Source organism: Myxine glutinosa, chromosome 3 (genome assembly GCF_964187855.1).
Source record: "Myxine glutinosa chromosome 3, kmMyxGlut1.1, whole genome shotgun sequence".
Lineage (NCBI taxonomy): Eukaryota > Metazoa > Chordata > Myxini > Myxiniformes > Myxinidae > Myxine > Myxine glutinosa.
Genome location: NC_136263.1, coordinates 1404821 through 1412500, shown reverse-complemented (window position 1 = coordinate 1412500; position 7680 = coordinate 1404821). Strand labels below are relative to the sequence as shown.

The window sequence follows — 7680 nt, the reverse complement described above, 5'->3', positions numbered from 1 at the left end:
AATCATAACACTTCTCACACATGCAGCACACACCTTTCCCTTCAGCTTCAACGACACTCCCCTCCTCATCAGCACGCCACTCAGTTCCCGAAACTTCTTCCATGCACATCTCACTCGAGCAACCGTTGCCGAGTCTGATCCACCTTCTCCATTCAGCATGTCTCCGAGGTAGCAAAATGTTTTCACACCTTCCAGCTTCACTCCGTCTCCAAGATCCAACTCAACATTTCCTCCATCTGCAGCTCCCTCTGTGCACACCTTACATTTGAATGTAGCTGCCACACTGGTTAATGGCCCTCTCAGACCACTACATTTTTGATGAACCCACTCAGCGCACATTGTACATTGAATGGAGTTCACTCCGACACCCTTTCTGCACACAGCACATGGCCACTTCCCAGTTCTTTCCACCTCACCACATGCTTTACCACTTGCCATCACCTTCGTCTTTCCTATATTCACCTTCAGACCTTTTGTCTCCATACATTCCTTCCACTTGTTCAGCTTTTCCTTCAGTCCATCCATACTTTCCGCAATCAACACCAGATCATCTGCATACAACAACTCCCATGGTAAACCCTCCTTTACGTTCTGAGCCAGCACCTCCATCACAGCTACAAATAGTAGTGGACTTAGTACCGACCCCTGATGCACTCCCACCTTCACCTCAAACTCACCACTGTTCCCGTCCTTCGTCCTTACAGCTGTGCGCGCTCTTTTGTACATTGCCATCACGACTCTGATCAACCATTCCTCCACTTCTAACTTCCTCAATGCCCATGTCAATACTTCGCGTGGAACCCTATCGAATGCTTTCTCCAGATCAACAAACCCAAGAAACAACTTCTTCCTCTTCTCCATGTACTTCTCCTGCAACTACCTCACAATAAAGAGTGCATCTGTCGTTCCTCTTCCTGGCATAAATCCAAACTGCATTTCGTCGATCTTCACCTTCTTCCTTATCCTCCTCTCCAACACCCTTTCCAATACCTTCATTCCATGCTCCAATAACTTTATCGCTCGGTACGAGCCACACTCCAGAGGGTCACCTTTCCCCTTGTATAGAGGGACGAGGGTACTCAGTTCCCAATCCACTGGAATGCGGCCTTCTTTCACCACCAGATTACAGATCTCTGTCATTCTCTTCACACCCCAACTTCCTGCTGCCTTCAACATATCTCCCACAACTCCCGTCGGCCCTCCCGCTTTTCTACCCTTCATTGCTTTTATCGCTTCCTCAACTTCCTTCTCAGTTATCTTCTCTGCCGGTCCTAAAACTGGGTTACTCTCTATGTTGCCATCCCATTCATTCTCTGTATTCAACAGCATTTCCATATATCTTTTCCATCTTCCTTTAATTCCATCTGGGTCGACAACGATTTGTCCCACTTCATCCTTCAAGCAACTCACCCCCATCACATCACACCTCTCTTTCGCTATCTGCTTTGCAATCCTGAATACTGCTTTCTGACCCTCTAGCGAATCCAAGCGTTCTCCGAACATTTTCCTACATGCCTCCTGCGCCTTTGCTACCTCTTTCTTTGCAGCCTTCCTGGCTGCCTTATAACTTTCATGCTCTGCTGTTTCTGCTCCCGTACCCTTCGCCTTCTGCCATCCTTGAACTTCTTCTTCTTCTCGTCAATCCTCTTTCCAACTTCATCATCCCACCACCATGTTTCCGAGTGCCTCGGTGGTCCTTTTGTCCATCCACATATCTCACCAACGGCTCCCAACAGACTAGCTTTCATCGACATCAAACCACTTTCAAGCTCAACCACATCATCCTCGACCCTACTCAGCCTCTCTTTTAATGCCTCCTTTACTGTCACCTCTTTCAACCTCCACACCTTCATTCTCGGTTGGTACTTCACCCGCCGAGCTATCCTCACACCTTTCACCCTTATGTCGCAGACAACCAAGTGGTGCTGTGAAACAGCCTCCTCCCCCGGGATCACCTTTGTGTCCCGGAGGTGCCCCCTATCTCGCCTACGCACCATCAGGTAGTCAACGGTTGTCGTCGACCCACCTGACGTGTATGTAACAAGCTTATTATCCTCTTTCTGGAACTGAGTATTACAAATCAACAAATCAGCTCCATCAGCAAACGTCAAAATCCTTTCACCTTCTCCATTTCTCACACCATATCCGTAACCCCCATGAACTCCGTCAAAACCATCCATACTCCTTCCCACATGTCCATTTAGGTCTCCTCCTACCACAACAACTTCCTCATCTTTCACGTTTTCCATCAGCTTCTCTATCGCACACCAGAACTTGTCCTTCCCTTCATCGCTTCGACCAACCTGCGGAGCATATCCCGAGATGACGTTCACCAAGAGCTTTCCAATCATCATTTTCACCATCATCAACCTATCACTCACTCTAGTCACACTCACCACACTGTCTACAAACTCCTCAGAAAACAGGACACCAACACCATTCACGCCCTCCAGGCACCCTTGCCACACAAACTTGTATTTCTGTCCCTGCCTACCCTTCACCATTCTCACACCACTTCCCTTCCATCTCGTCTCTTGCACACAACATATGTCCACTCTTCTTCTGACCAATACTTCCACCACTTCTCCTGATCTCCCTGTCATTGTCCCTACATTCCATGTCGCAAACCTCAGAAACCGATCTCCACTTCGGGCTGTACCCTGCCCACATGTAGTTGTAATTGTCATGGTTCTCTTTTTGAGGCAATGTTTTTTTATGGCCGGATGCCCTTTCTGATGCCAACCCTCTTAGTCGCCTCTTACGACACGCAGGGATACGGCGTACCTATTCTTATCCAGGGTACACACTGGGAAACGTTTAAAACATGGAAATTCTGGGGGGGGGGGGGGGGGGTTGGGGGGGGGCGTTAGCATCACGGCTGCGGTTTAAACATATTTAAATAAATATTTAAAGAAAACCATGAAAAACAATCTGGGAAAAGTCTCTAAGTGAGAACGTGGATTTGAGAAAGCAGGAGCAGAGGTGAAAGAAAAACGAGATATAGGGGGCGGGGCACAAGTCGAGACGAGGAGGCCGCACGAGACACCAGGCCGCACCAGGCGCACGAGGCGCGAACAAAGAAACGACTAATTACACACAAATTTGCAAAACTACAAAACCAAAACCAAATAGAAACACACAATAACACATACACAACAAAATACGCAGCGGAAATTTGACAAAGAAACGAACGGGAAAACACTCAAACTTTGAAGACGTGGAGAGATCGAAGCAAGCCCCGTCGTCCGAGGGACCGGAAGTCAAAGTCAACTTCCTTCATGATGCCCATAAACTCAAAGGGCACCTGGGACTGGTTCCCAAATCGTAGCTTCACCTGAGCCAAGTAGGACATTGCATGTTGAACGTTCAAACTCTGGAATGGCTGCCTCTGTGCTTGCGCTTGTGATTGAGCACTGTTGGAGTGAGTGACTGTGTAATGTCCTGACTGTGATGACAGCTGGGACCCATGCCGATGGTGTGTACAAACCTCTGTTTGTATGTGTGTACGTGTGTACAAACCGCTAGTCTTTATTCAAACCCTTAGCATGTTGTAGAGCCAAGTAAGTGTTAATCCCATGCAGCTGTTTCTTATCTCTATTTCTATTTAGTTAGTGGGTACGAATGACACCGGTATGTAAATGTGGGTGTCCCAAATTATTAAAAGTATGTATCTCACGTCCACATAACATCAAGTTCCGATTTTAAGCTACGTAACAGCGCGTTCATTAATTTTTAAACTCATGTTTTTCCAACTGGTTTGAGGTTCGTAATTCATTCCGTTGGCTGGGGTAGTGGGGTATACCCTTCATTTCATAACATAATATGTCACATGTGGTGAAAAGCACACAGTAGTGGCCAAACATTCCCATCATTCTTTCCTTCGTGAGACTTGTACTACCACCACACTGTCAGCCAGTCAGATCTTACTTCAGCCATGCTTCTTCACCTGTACCTCAAAGATTTTGGGCACCATTTGTTCAATCACCACAAAATTTTAACCGTTAATTCCACGTATGGCAACCTCATTGATCTTCTCATTATAATGTCATATGGGGATAAGCCCCCTTTCCCACTAGACGTTGATCTCTCACCGGTATCAAAACGATCGGTATCCCATCTAACCATGTTATGCCAGTTTTGGTCACAATTTGTTTTTTCCCAATTTATTTTTAGGAACCCGTTCTGTCTTTCTCCCATTAGCTGTTCTTGGTGACACTGGAAACATTTTTTCACTTGTCGGGTTCTACACAATTTCCCGTCCCACTTTCCCTGTAAAATGGGTTCCCCATCCCCAATCATTCAAAAATCGGGGTCCCAAATTTGCATTTTACTTTGCTCCGGTGGTTACATTTGCCCTTTCGCACAGACCCATCTCAACCCCTTTGGATAACATATCGATCGCGAGTCGTGTATATGTCCATACCCACAGCATGGGCACATTCTCACAAAATCCAGTTTGGCAAATTTTTCCAAAAATACCATTGCCCCAGAATTTGTGAACGCACCTTTCACACACCTTTCCCACACCTGGTGAGCCCACACCCTTACACACCTCTCACACATCTTCCTCCCTTTGCTCGTAAAGTTAATCTCTCACCAAACGAGCAACGTCATGACGACACATGTTCGTCATCAAATTTGCATCCTAAAGTTACCCACAACCCCCCTCTGCTGTATCGACAGGTGCTTGTAAAGCAACAACATTATGAAGAGAAGGAAGAATTTAGCATCTTGTTTTGCTTCTCCTCACCAATCAAAATATATCCTCGATTTCGCCAATATTTCCCACAATGCTCGTTTGTCTATTTCAAAACATGTTAAACTTTTATACTCTCGATCAATTTGTTCCACCTTTTGATGAGCTCCATAATCCCAATTAGTATTTACTCTTCCCATCGTTCATTCATTTTCTGAGGCCAAAGCCCCATTGTGATGCTAGATCGCTCCAGGTGGATTGAATTAGCCCATAATCCCTCAAATTTGACAAAATGCACACCGTTTACTACAATTGGGACACTGCATCAGCGGCACCGTCGTGTTATTATTTTGCAATTTCCCTTTTGTTTACATCATGTCACATTGGGTTTTCCCGGTCAGGTACTACGCATAGCAGTGTGTTCACCTGTAGTCACCTGTAATCCACCTGTTATAATGCCTCCGGCACCTCCCTTTCCAAAGCAGTTGGCGTACCTGCACATTACTGGAGATGTCGCCACCTGTTGGAGCTCACCAATATGCCAGGCTCCGTATTCTCCTGTAATAAGCTTAGACACTCCATGTGATTAAAAACATCTCCGAATAACTCCTTTGGACATGCACGTTGTCCCAACACGCGTGTACATCCACGGCCCATGGAAGGGTTGTACCCACATCAATTTGGGAGTCCACACCTCAATAGATTTTCACCACCGGCGCACTTCCACCTGTAAAATCTTAAATGATAATTATGACATCTTAGGTCATGTGCTTTGGTGGCAAAAATTCTAACAAAGTTTCTTCCTTAAAATTATATGTCTTGAACGGCTTTATTGATTAATGCAAAACTCCAAGGTAACGTCATAGTCGAAAAGCAGAACACGCGTCCAAATCCCAATATGATTGGCCTCAGTCTCGCAGCCAGGAATTGTTATTGTTTGGGAAAAGAAGAACTCCTACCTCTTCTTCTTCTCCAGTCATCTATGAACCATCTTACCGTTTGAAGTCAGTGACATCCTGTTTATTAGTTGCGTTGTCTTTTGCCCACAGTGCCAGTAATAACTTGCCTTCTCTCCATCTCAAACAACCAACAATGGCAGACCAGACCAGTTGAGGGACAGCACACCCACCGATGGTCGGGACCAGAGGACAATAGGAAACGGTGGCTCATCCCCTACTCTTGTATAAGAAAAACGTTTCTTGTCTCCACACACCTGTCCGTTCGTACTCGGACATAATTCATCTCCGGTAGCCAGCTCTTGACAACACGCCAGACAACTGGTTTGAGTTGCGACCGCACACCCTTTGGCCCAGCCCGACCTTGTAAGCCGCACACTGCCCCCAACCTTGTCCAGGTGTGCAGCTCACACGAGCATCCGCAGATCAAGCCGAGTAGTGCAAAAACTCCTATTATTTAATTTTTCAGTTATACCAGCAGTCTGGCAAGGTACCTGTCTGAATGGTTCCATCCCCAGTCAATGGTGAATCTGCAAATGGCGAATCCACGAATATCACAGTCAGAACGGACAAACCCTCACATCCTTCTTCATTCATATTTATCCTTAATATCCCTATTTCATTCCAAACAGCAATACTCCAATCACAAATTGATACTACAACGAAACACCGCGTTAAATCACAATTGTATTGAGGTATTAACGGACACTTTTAATCTTGGCTCTCATAGATCGACACAGCCATCGTATTCCGAGGACTATTTGAATCTGCGTATGTAATATTTTCCGTATTAAGCGATATCTCTTGAACGCATTATCCGATCTTTACGATTCCTTCACAAGATTAGTTCAATTCCCATGTTAAATCTCCGTGGGTGTAAATAAATGCATGTTTTGAAACTTTTTTTTTTTTTACGCCTTTAACATCCTTACTTTTCTTCGTCTCGGTAATTCGCTAACAGCCTCTGCTAAAATATACTACACGTTGCACACAAGGCAGACCAATTCCAAATGTCCGCACAGGGCAAACACCCTCGCTGGGCTCAACAGCTCATGCCTTTGGCACCGCACTGGCAGGCCACATCTGCATCGAACCTCAATGAAAATATAATTACACCATTGTAAACTATCATGCTATATATCATTTATTTTACGTTATATACCAATGCACCAAATTAACGTTTCCCATTACACAAGCCACCAAACTACACGCAATAGTCCTCCATCTGTGTTACACACCTTGGGTGTGTTCATTTACCGATCGGCTTGCTGTCGCTTGCCAAGCCAACCATTCCACACCAATGGTTTTGTTGACGTGCCTGCTTGAGTACTTCACCCACTTGGCTTAATTACTTGCTTGCAAAATATCGCTGTTCCATGTGTCCATGCAGTATGTGCTGCCCGGAGGCATTGCCGGTCGCCGAAGGCACCCCGGCAATGTTGCGCACTGGATGAATGAATGAATGAATGAATGATCGTTTTAAGGCCATTTTCCCCGCTAGAGCGGGGGTTAGCCTTGCGGGCCCCATGACAATCATGGTTCCCTGTTTGAGGCGATGTTTTTATGGCCGGATGCCCTTCCTGACGCCAACCCTTGGTCACGCTCTTACGATGCGCACTGCGCAGGGATACCGGTGTACCTATTCTAAACTGGGGTACACACCGTGATCATTCATCCCAGCAAGCTGGTACTCAATTTGCCGACCTCGGAAGGATGACAGGCTGAGTCAACCCCCCTGGCGTTTATTCAGCGATCGACCGGGATTCGAACCCAGGATCCTCGGATCCCAAGCCGGCACCCTAACCGCTAAGCCAACACCAGGCCAATGTTGCGCACTGGATGATGTTATTTATTTATTTGACATGGGGGTGATGTACTTTGAATGTACAGTATCTGTATTTGTTTATTTCATTGTCGGTGTGATAGTATTCCGGTGGTATCGGATATCATCACAATGTCAAGAACTCGTTTTGATGACTGTTTTCCACTATTCTGCCTTTTTGAGTTCTTCACCTTCACCCCCATGTA

At 46.0% G+C, this 7680-nt stretch overlaps 1 protein-coding gene across 5 annotated transcripts in view; it reads left to right on the top strand.

Annotated features, from left to right (window-relative positions):
- PDCD11 (programmed cell death 11) overlaps positions 1–7680 on the top strand; it is a 698902-nt gene that overhangs the window by 607691 nt on the left and 83531 nt on the right. The window lies entirely within an intron of this gene.